Source organism: Hyla sarda, chromosome 4 (assembly GCF_029499605.1).
Source record: "Hyla sarda isolate aHylSar1 chromosome 4, aHylSar1.hap1, whole genome shotgun sequence".
Taxonomy (NCBI): domain Eukaryota; kingdom Metazoa; phylum Chordata; class Amphibia; order Anura; family Hylidae; genus Hyla; species Hyla sarda.
Window position 1 is genome coordinate 389,910,411 of NC_079192.1, and position 10,515 is coordinate 389,920,925.

Sequence of the window (10,515 nt, forward strand, 5' to 3'; positions counted from 1 at the left end):
TTTACCCGAAAATGTAAGACACGTCTTGTAGTACGGTCAGTCACACATATGCCCATCCATATCCTTTGATCCTTTAGAAGGGAAGAACTGAGTCATCAAAAGAATTTTGATGTTTGATTCTCGCCACATCCTCCTATATGTCAATGTCTTCTCATTAGACTGCTAAGAAAGAAAGGAACGGTATATCTGTTCTTTATGCCATAGATTTGCGGCACAATATTGTTAAATGCCGATGCTTCCCTTTTGCTATATACAGTACCTAGTGACATGAGGAGGTGCTGGAATATGTTCTATTGAATTCATTGCTGTGTATTTCCAGCTCTTCTGTGATCTTAGTTGAATCTGTTTGTGATGGGATATTCTGAGTCCAACATAATTTACAATAGGCAGCATGGTGCTCAATGGTAAGCATGTGGTCCTAGGACAACATGTTCTCCCAATGCTTGTGTTGGTTTCTGCCAGGTACTATGGTTTCCTTCCACACTGTAAAAACATACAGTTAATTTAGATTGTGAGCCCTAATGGGAACAGGCACCCGTTTAAGTGGACTGTGATGCAGATTATGCTGGTGCTATATAAATAAAATAAAAGGAAATATGGCTCCTATACGACTGGGTATAATTTGGTGGACTGCAGGATGGCCCTTGCGGCTATCATCTACCGTTAGGAACCAATATATCGCCAGGGGTACCTAAGTGAGTGGTCCATGTTTGGACCAACATCTGTAGTATTTCTGTCACGTATGGAGAGGGAAGTAGTGAAGCCCTGATCTCGTCCACAGCCCATGTCTCTTCCTATTGCATATCCGCCTTACGCGATGGATCCACAACCACGGAGATGGTCCCTGCTGAAATGCTGGGAGTGTCCTGTAAAAATAACAAACTACAGAAAACTCAGTCACAGGTCAGGAAACAGTCAGGAATACAAAAGTAAATGCACAACAAACAATACTCAGGGGAGACATAAAAACAAAAAGGATTGTCAACAAGCCAAGTCGGAAACCAAGAGGCCGGTATGAGCCAAGACGAAAACCAGATAGAATATCCTAAGACAAAAGTTGGGGTCAAAAAATACCAGGTAATAAAGAGGAAATGCATGAAGAAGGACAGATATGCAAGCTACATAATTATTTCACTGGCAAGGTGCATTAGCCTGTGAAGGCTTAAATCGGCAGCTGAACAGGTGAAGTCACACAAGGTACCTGATAGGTCAGGGTGTAACCACAGCAACCTAACACAAGCTAAGCCAGAACCTAGAAAAGTTTAACCCTTCGTACCAAACTGGGATGAGTCATTACAACTTCAGTGTTTTTCCTTATCTATATGCAAGGCATTTTAACCCCTTTCTGTCTATGCCCCTGATGAAACCCATTTACCAAGTGGGGAAACATGTCAGGTTTGTGTAATTAAACATTGGACAGGACTTTGTGCTTTAGGGGAGGTATTCACTGGTTTCCATTAGACATAGTTTGACATTACATTGAAATGTGATGGTTTAGGGCAGTGTTTCCCAACCATGGTGCCTCCAGATGTTGCAAAACCACAACTCCCAGCATGCCTGGACAGCCTTTGGCTGTCCAGGCATTCTGGGAGTTGTAGTTTTGCAACGCCTGGAGGCACCCTGGTTGGGAAACACTGGTTTAGGATATCACCACAGACTGAACAGAATCCTTTTATATTGGAAATAATAAAAGTCATGTTTTAGGTATGATTTTTTTTTTCCGTCTGTTTTATGAGGTCTAACTCACTATATAACAAAGACATAAATAAACAGATTTACACTTAAAACATTTTAAACCCAAAGGCATTACCCACATACATATGACAGAAGGAATCTGAAAATAAATTGCCATGCTTAGTGTTAATCTACAAAGCAATCCTATATACAATGCCCTGTTTTACTCAGCCAGATGTCAAGATAGGCTCATTGTAATTAAAGTGAATCCCAAACAATCGAAGGGAAAAAAATAAAAACAAACAAAGAAAAGTGCGGGTTAAGATGTACAAGCAATAAGAAAGAGTAATAGAACTTTTCAGGGCAAACACAAGAGTACAAAGGCATGAGGGGTGGTTCCTCTTTAAAGGGGTATTTAGCTCATACACACATTATTCCCTATCCAAAGGATAGGGGATAAGATGTCTGATTGCAGGGGTCCCACCGATGGGACCCCCCCCCCCCCCCCCCCATGATCTCCTTGCAGCACCATGCATTCTGTGAAGGGTGCTGCTCCAGTCTCGGAAATGCTGGACTTCCAGGACTGGATTTCCTTGTCACATCACGCCCCCTCCATTCATGTCTATTGGAAGGCCATCACACCCCTCCCATGACATGAATGGAGGGGGCCCCGTGTGACGTTACATCTCCAGTCCCGAAAATCCAGCGTTTCCGAGACTGGAAGAGCACCCGGCACAGAATATGCCCGCGATCAGACATCTTATCCCTTATCCTTTGGATAGGGGATAAGATTTCTATGGGTGGAATACCCCTTTAAGAACATAGTTGTTGATTTATCTTTATCACAGTGGCTAAAACCCTTTACAGAACACAAAAAGTGACACAATAGGCTTGGTCATTTCAGATCACTTTGCTTGAAATTACAAAAATTTACCTTTATGTTTTATTCTTAGTCCTTTACCAGGGTTTGGGGGACTATGTAATACTCCACAAGAGTCTGCTAAGTCTTGCCTTCAGTGCTATTGTGGGTCTCAGGGAGGCTACCCCTGACACAGCCTGTTCCCCCCAGACATAGGTGTAACTTGCAGCTTATGGGCCCCATATCTGTCATGTGTCATTTATACTAACAGTGTCTGCTTATTGGGAAAAGGGGCCTTAGCTCCTTAAGGACACATGACGTACCGGTACATCATGAGTCCCTCCCGATCTATAATGCGGGGCCACGGCGTGGCCCCGCGTCATAGCGGGTCGGGCCCGGCCTATAACAACGGTGCCGCGCGTTATGAACCCTTTAGACGCAGCATTCAAAGTTGAACGCCGCGTCTAAAGTGAAAGTGAAAGCATGCCGGTTAGCTCAGGGAGCTGTTCGGAATAGCCGCGGCAAAATCGCGGCATCCCGAACAGCTTACAGGACAGCTGGAGGATCCCTACCTGCCTCCTCACTGTCCGATCGCCGAATGACTGCTCAGTGCCTGAGACCCAGGCATGAGCAGTCAAGCGGCAGAATCATCAATCACTGGTTTCCTATGAGAAACCAGTGATCAATGATAAAGTTCAGTGTGTGCAGTGTTATAGGTCCCTATGGAAGCTATAACACTGCAAAAAAAAAGTGGAAAAAAAAGTGAACAAAGATCATTTAACCCCTCCCCTATTAAAAGTTTGAATCACCCCCCTTTTCCCATAAAAAAAAACACAGTGTAAATAAAAATAAAAATAAACATATATGGTATTGCCGCGTGCGGAAATGTCCGAATTATAAAAATATATCATTAATTAAACCGCACGGTCAATGGCGTACGTGCAAAAAAATTCCAAAGTCCAAAATAGTGCATTTTTGGTCACTTCAATAAGTCCTATCAATTCAAAAATGGTACCGCTAATAACTGATCATGGCACAAAAAAATTAGCCCTCATACCGCCCCATACGCAGAAAAATAAAAAAGTTATAGGGGTCAGAAGATGACAATTTTAAACGTATTAATTTTCCTGCATGTAGTTATGCTTTTTTCCAGAAGTACGACAAAATCAAACCTATATAAGTAGGATATCATTTTAATTGTATGGACCTACAGAATAAAGATAAGGTGTCATTTTTACCGAAAAATGTACTACGTAGAAACGGAAGTCCCCAAAATTTACAAAACAGCGTTTTTTTATCAATTTTGTCTCACAATTATTTTTTTTCCCGTTTCGCCGTAGATTTTTGGGCAAAATGACTGATGTCATTACAAAGTAGAATTGGTGGCGCAAAAAATAAGCCATCATATGGATTTTTAGGTGCAAAATTGAAAGAGTTATGATTTTTTCAAGGCAAGGAGGAAAAAACGAAAATGCAAAAACTGAAAAACCCTCGGTCCTTAAGGGGTTAGGGCCCTCTTAGTCACAGGGCCCCATTGTGACTGCTACCTCTGCACCTCTGCAGTAACACTTATGCAACAATTGTTGAAGGGTCACAATAACCACTTTGTAAAGATATGCCCTACACCTCAGTGGGTCCTCATGACCACTAAGCCACCACCTTCTACTTAAAGTGTAACTTTCATTAGCAAAAACATTTTATATTTTGTAGGAAATAACATTATGTGGATATTTATAATATACAGTGATTAAACATTGGTATATTTTTGTCCCTGAAGCAATTGCCTGTGTGTCTTTGTGAAGAAACAATGTACAGGAAGTTTGGGTGGACGGAGAGGGCTCTGTACACTGAGGACAAGCGGGGCTCTGTACACTGAGAACAAGCAGGGCTCTGTACACTGAGGACAAGCAGGGCTCTGTACACTGAGGACAAGCAGGGCTCTGTGCACTGAGGACAAGCAGGGTTCTGTACACTGAGGACACGCAGGGCTCTGTACAGTGAGGACAAGCAGGGCTCTGTACACTGAGGACAAGCAGGGATCTGTACACTGAGGACAAGCAGGGCTCTGTACACTGAGGACATGCAGGTCTCTGTATACTGAGGACAAGCAGGGCTCTGTACACTGAGGACAAGCAGGGCTCTGTACACTGAGGACACGCAGGGCTCTACACTGAGGACAAGCAGGTCTCTGTACACTGAGGACAAGCAGGGCTCTGTACACTGAGGAAAAGCGGGGATCTGTACACTGAGGACAAGCAGGGCTCTGTACACTGAGGACATGCAGATCTCTGTACACTGAGGACAATCAGGGCTCTGTACACTGAGGACAAGCAGGGCTCTGTACACTGAGGACACGCAGGGCTCTACACTGAGGACAAGCAGGGCTCTGTACACTGAGGACAAGCAGGGCTCTGTACACTGAGGACAAGCAGAGCTCTGTACACTGAGGACAAGCAGGGCTCTGTACACTGAGGACAAGCAGGGCTCTGTACACTGAGGACAAGCAGGGCTCTGTACACTGAGGAAACGCAGGGCTCTGTACACTGAGGACAAGCAGGGCTCTGTACACTGAGGACAAGCAGGGCTCTGTACACTGAGGACAAGCAGGGCTCTGTACACTGAGGACAAGCAGGGATCTGTACACTGAGGCTCTATGATTTGATCCCGGCTCACACATCAAGCTGATTGACAAGCCATGAGCCTACACAGAGCCCTGCTTGTCCTGCCCTCACTTCTGGCATTTTGTCTCCTTAGAGACACACAGGCAGAGGGACAGCATTTTTTCACCAAAAATATACACATTTTTTAACCAATGTATATTACAAATATACATATAATAGTATTATCTACATTATATAAAAAGTTTTTGTTAAAAATAGGTACACTTTAATCACAATTGCTAATTCCAACTTTTAACCCACCCTCGGACCTAGCAGAAGACAGTAGACATGAGTCTTTCCACCAAAGACAGATACACTTGGCACCTCATGCGGTTTCACCCCCCTCACTCCCAATTAGTTCCATATACACTCCTCTCTACCGGCATTGTGGTTCAGTTCTTTAGTGTCACAATGCACACTCCTTTTACACAATGCACACACCTGTTAGTGTCAAGCTATTCCTGGGCCCTTGCAGATGCCGGCAGCGAGAAAACAATCTGCCCAGCCTTCTTTAACAGGGCATGGCAGCTGTATCACAAGATGAACAAACAGGACTATTAGGAGAGACACTGAGAGTCCTGCTTACCCCACCCACTCAGCTTGATTGACAGCTTTCTGTGTACACATGCTGATATTGTGAAAGCTGTCAATCAATGTGTAGGCGAGGTAAACAGGATTCTTAGGGTATGTTCACATGGAAGAACGTCCGTGTGGAATTCTGCAGGAATATTCTGCACGGACATTCCGCTGCAGGGGAGTCCCATTAATTTCAATGGGATTCTGCTGCACTTTGAACACAGTCAAATTTCCATGGCAGTTTATGTTTCTGCCACGGAAATCCTGATTCAGGCATCCGTGGAAAGAATCTATTTTTTTCTGCTGATTCAGCTCGGAAATGCATTGCTGTCTATGTGATGGTGCATTTCCAAGCGGTCTTAGCACCCACCAAATCATTCAAATGTGCAGAATGTTTGCCGTGTAAACCCAGCCGTAGTGTCGCTTCTAGGAGTCCTGTTGGGATTTGCCCTGCCTATTTACTTTTTACAGATATGGCATCAAAAGTCTACAGGTTCGCTTTAACACTACACCTGGTTTGTAGTACCAAAATGAAGGAGATTATAGAAATAAAATAAAAAAGATACAAAAAGTACAACATTAAAGGGGTATTCCGGGATTTTTTTTTTCTTATTTGACTGTGCTACAGGGGCTGTAAAAGTAGTGTAGTTCATAATATATTGTCTGTACCTGTGTTTCATGGTGGTCTCGCATTTTTTCTGTGATTTTTCTCCCTACATTTATTTTTATCAGCATACAACATGAGTGTTGTCTCAGGTCTTCCCAGGTTGCAGTGCGACCGAGACATTACATTCCTAGTCAGGTGTTCAGAGGGAGCCTGTCTTTGCTTCAATGGGTGGAGCGACCACTGGGTGGGAGATCATTCTGCAAGAATTTGCAACAGCTGGAGGCGCCGTGGTCAGAAAACACTAGTCTATTTCATTGAAGGCAGCACAGGTGTGTTTCTAAAGGTGGGGTGGCTGATGTGCGGAAGGAAGAAAAATGACCTCACACTTACAAACAAGGAATTATGGGATTAGTTGTTTGAGAGAATAAACTCCAACAGGAAATAGCCAGTTCACAAAAAGATAGCCACAGCGTTATGGTAATCTCATGACATAGCCATTTAGTCCCAATACAAGCACATATTTTTCCTAAGCATGTCCATTACTGTCTGCCAGGTACGTACTAAAATCACTTTATGGTGGAGAACCCCTTTAACTATAAATACATGTCATTTCCTTATCCCTGAAAATCTATTTCAGTGACTCAGGCCTGTTTCATGCCCATAAGACTCCGGAGAGGAGAGAGTTAACTTCACAGGATAATTCGTATTTCCTACCAGTAAGTGGGAGATAAAAATTAAAATGTAGGATTTTTTTTTCCTCTTAGATGTCTTTTTTTGTGGAAATCAATCCAATGCAAATGACAGGATAGATGAAAGTAAATGTGCAGTTAATGAAGCAGAACAAGCAAAAATCAAAAAAAAATCAAACCTTACACAGTCTTCTATCTCAGGGCCTGGTGAACATATGTTTAGAACTTCTTCTGTTCGCTGGTAATCATTGGCAGGAAGAGAAAAAAACTTGTGATATCCTGTGGTTGTTTATCAGTCCTCTTTCCGCTTCTTTTGAAGATTACCTGTATTTAATGTTTATATTTAATATGTATTCAACTCGTAATTATCCTGGTGGGATGTTTCTTCTCTACAGAACAAATATTCTCCAAACGGAGAACTTCATTTTACAGTTATCGGATTTCTTCTGTGAGATGCAGATGGGGATTTTTATTTATTTATTTATTCATTTATTATGAAAAAAGTTTATTTGGCACTCACCTATGTTTAAAAAGTAACTTTTATTCTGCCCTGTATCATCTTCAAAAATATCAGCCGGTGTAATGAAGAAAACTGTGTCCCTGTAGTGGAATGTGACCATCAGCACAGGGACACATTTTTATTATTTTTTTTGCTTTATTGCCAGCTCCCTCTCACTCCATCCCCGCTACCCTCTCTCAGGGGGACGGGGACACAGTTTCTCTGCACATCTTCCCACTGCTTAGACTGTGAAGCGCAGCCAGAGGAGCATTCCCCAGCCTTTCTCCCACCGGCCCGCACATCTATCAGCTGCCCATGCCGCACATCTACCATCCGCCCATTGCCAGACTACAACTCTCACAGCAAACCCTTACAGTGTTGTTGTCCTGCAATAGCTAGCAAATGGATGGTGGATGTGCGGTAGAGGCGAGTGGGGGAAAGTCTGAGAAATGTGGAGAAACTGTGTACCCATCCCCAAGTGAGAGGGAGCAGGCTGTAAGGCATAAAACTGTGTGTCTGTGCAGAGGGTTTCTAAATGCAGGAACAGGTGCGGAACCCTTTTATGGTCTCCCACTTCCTCCGGCCTCCTGGAGTCCATAAAGTTTAACCTTGATCCCTATTGTGTATCTACTGTGTTGAGCCAGAGGAAGGCAAAACACCCTCATGAGGCTGATGCCAATTGCCTCATACTAGGGGAAAAATTCCTTTTAAACTCTAAATATGAATTAGAATAAAATAGAAAGTAATAGAATAAATCCTTGGATCAACGTTCTGTCCCTATAAATCTAGTATCCACGACCTGTAATGTTATTACTCTCCAGAAATGTATCCAGACCCCTTTTAAACTCTTTTATTGAGTTCCCCATGACCACTTCCCCTGAGATAGAGTTCCATAGTCTCATAGGCCCAGATTTATCAAACTGTGTGAGAGAAAAACTGGAGAGATTTTACCACAGCAGCCAATCAAAGCTCAGCTTTCACTTTACCTCAGCTCGTTAAGAGAGTAAAGCTGAGCTGTGATTGGAAGCTGTGGTAAACTCACTCCAATATTTCTCTAAAACAGTTTGATAAATCAGGACCATAGTCTTTATCCAAAATTAATTCTTCAGACAGATTTTTTGCAAAAGTTGTCTCCAAACGGGGTTGTTTTTCTCAAGTTCCTTGAAGCCCTTTACTGTGACAGAACCTGGGCACTTGAGAGGAGCCTTAGATACCTTGATGGGCCCATCCAGCCCTCATTGTGTGAACAGATATTGGTAAACAGCTTACAGCCAATATTGAAAACTATTTTTTTTTCTAGGTGCTCTTGAGTTGAACACAAAATATCGGAGTCCAATGAAACGACCCAACATGCCCCTTAATGTACTTAAAATAAGATCCTTATTAGCATCATTGCACATGGCAGCAATTTTGCTCTCAATACGTATATTCAATAACGTGTTGATTTCCGTGTCATTGTAATTGAAATAAGCAGGCCTAAGTCCAGCGCTACTTTTTATTTTTGGCTTCTACACTTTTCCAATAGATATCCCAAGCTCTTCACAGAAACACTCAAAAGCAGCTGAATCAACACAGTTAATCGATACCATCAGCACAACACACCGCTAAGTTCTTATCAGCTCAAGCACGCTGTCAAACACAAGCTCGATTCTTACTCCGCGGCTTTTTGTACTCTACAAATTTACATGAATGTTTGTTTAACCACTGGGGAATATGTAGCCCAGAGATTACCGTTTTTTTTTATGTACCAAAAGCAGCAGTCACAACAGCGTGAATTTTGTTTCATAGCAAGCACATGAAAAACCATACAGTCGATCTTTAGTACAAGCCAATATGAAGAGAAAGTGGGTACTAAATCACAAACAACAAATTGAAAATATTTAATATTTTTTGCTTCTTTCCATTTACCGTAGAACGGTCAGACTTTATAATTGCTTATGGATTCCTTGCTTTGAAAAGGAATAGTAGATTTGGAAGCAGAGGTGTAATTAGGACAAAGAATGCGACAGAAATCAAAATGGAGGTTTAGTCCAAACAACCAAGCCCTTTAAAGGGGTACTCCAGTGGAAAACACTGGTGTCAACTGGTACCAAAAAGTTAAACAGATTTGTAAATTACTTATATTTAAAAATCTTAAAGGGATATTACGGGCAAAAATCTTAAAGAGGTATGCCGGGCAAAAATATGTCTGATCGCGGGGGACCCGCTGCTGAGACCCCCCCCCCCCCCCCCCCGCGCAACATAACCGTTTGATGGCTTGTTTTTTGTGGATAAAAATTTATTTGTAATGGCAGCCTTTATTTTACCATTAGAGTAGTGTATATATTGTGGTAAAATTAATGTTAGATTTATTCTGCAGGTCATTATGATTACAAGAACACCAAATGTATATACCGTATTTTTCGCCCTATAGAACACACCGGCGTATAAGACGCACCGAATTTATAGGTGCAAAATCTAAAAAAATAAAGATTTTGAACCCAATAGTGGTCTTCAACCTGCGGACCTCCAGATGTTGCAAAACTACAACTCCCAGCATGCCCGGACAGCCAACGGAGGTCTGCAGATTGAAGATCACTGCATAGGAGGTAATACTCACATGTCTCCCCGCCGCTCCGGACCCGTCACCGCTTGTCACCGCTGCCCTGGATGTCGCTCCATCGCTGTCGCCGTGTCCCCATCACTACGGAACGTCTCTGCTGCCGGCCGGGTATCCTCGCTCTCCATCGCCGCCATCACGTTGTTATGCACGCTGACGCACGTACGTGACGACGAGGAAGGAGAGCACCGGCCATACAGGGGAATGGAGAAGACACCGAGGAGGCAGGTAAGGTCCCTCCCGGTGTCCTGTAAGCACTAACCCAGCTATTCAGTCAGGCTGTTCGGGACCGCCGCGGTGAAGTCGCGGCGGTCCCGAACAGCCGGGTTAGTGTCACTTTCCCTTCAGACGT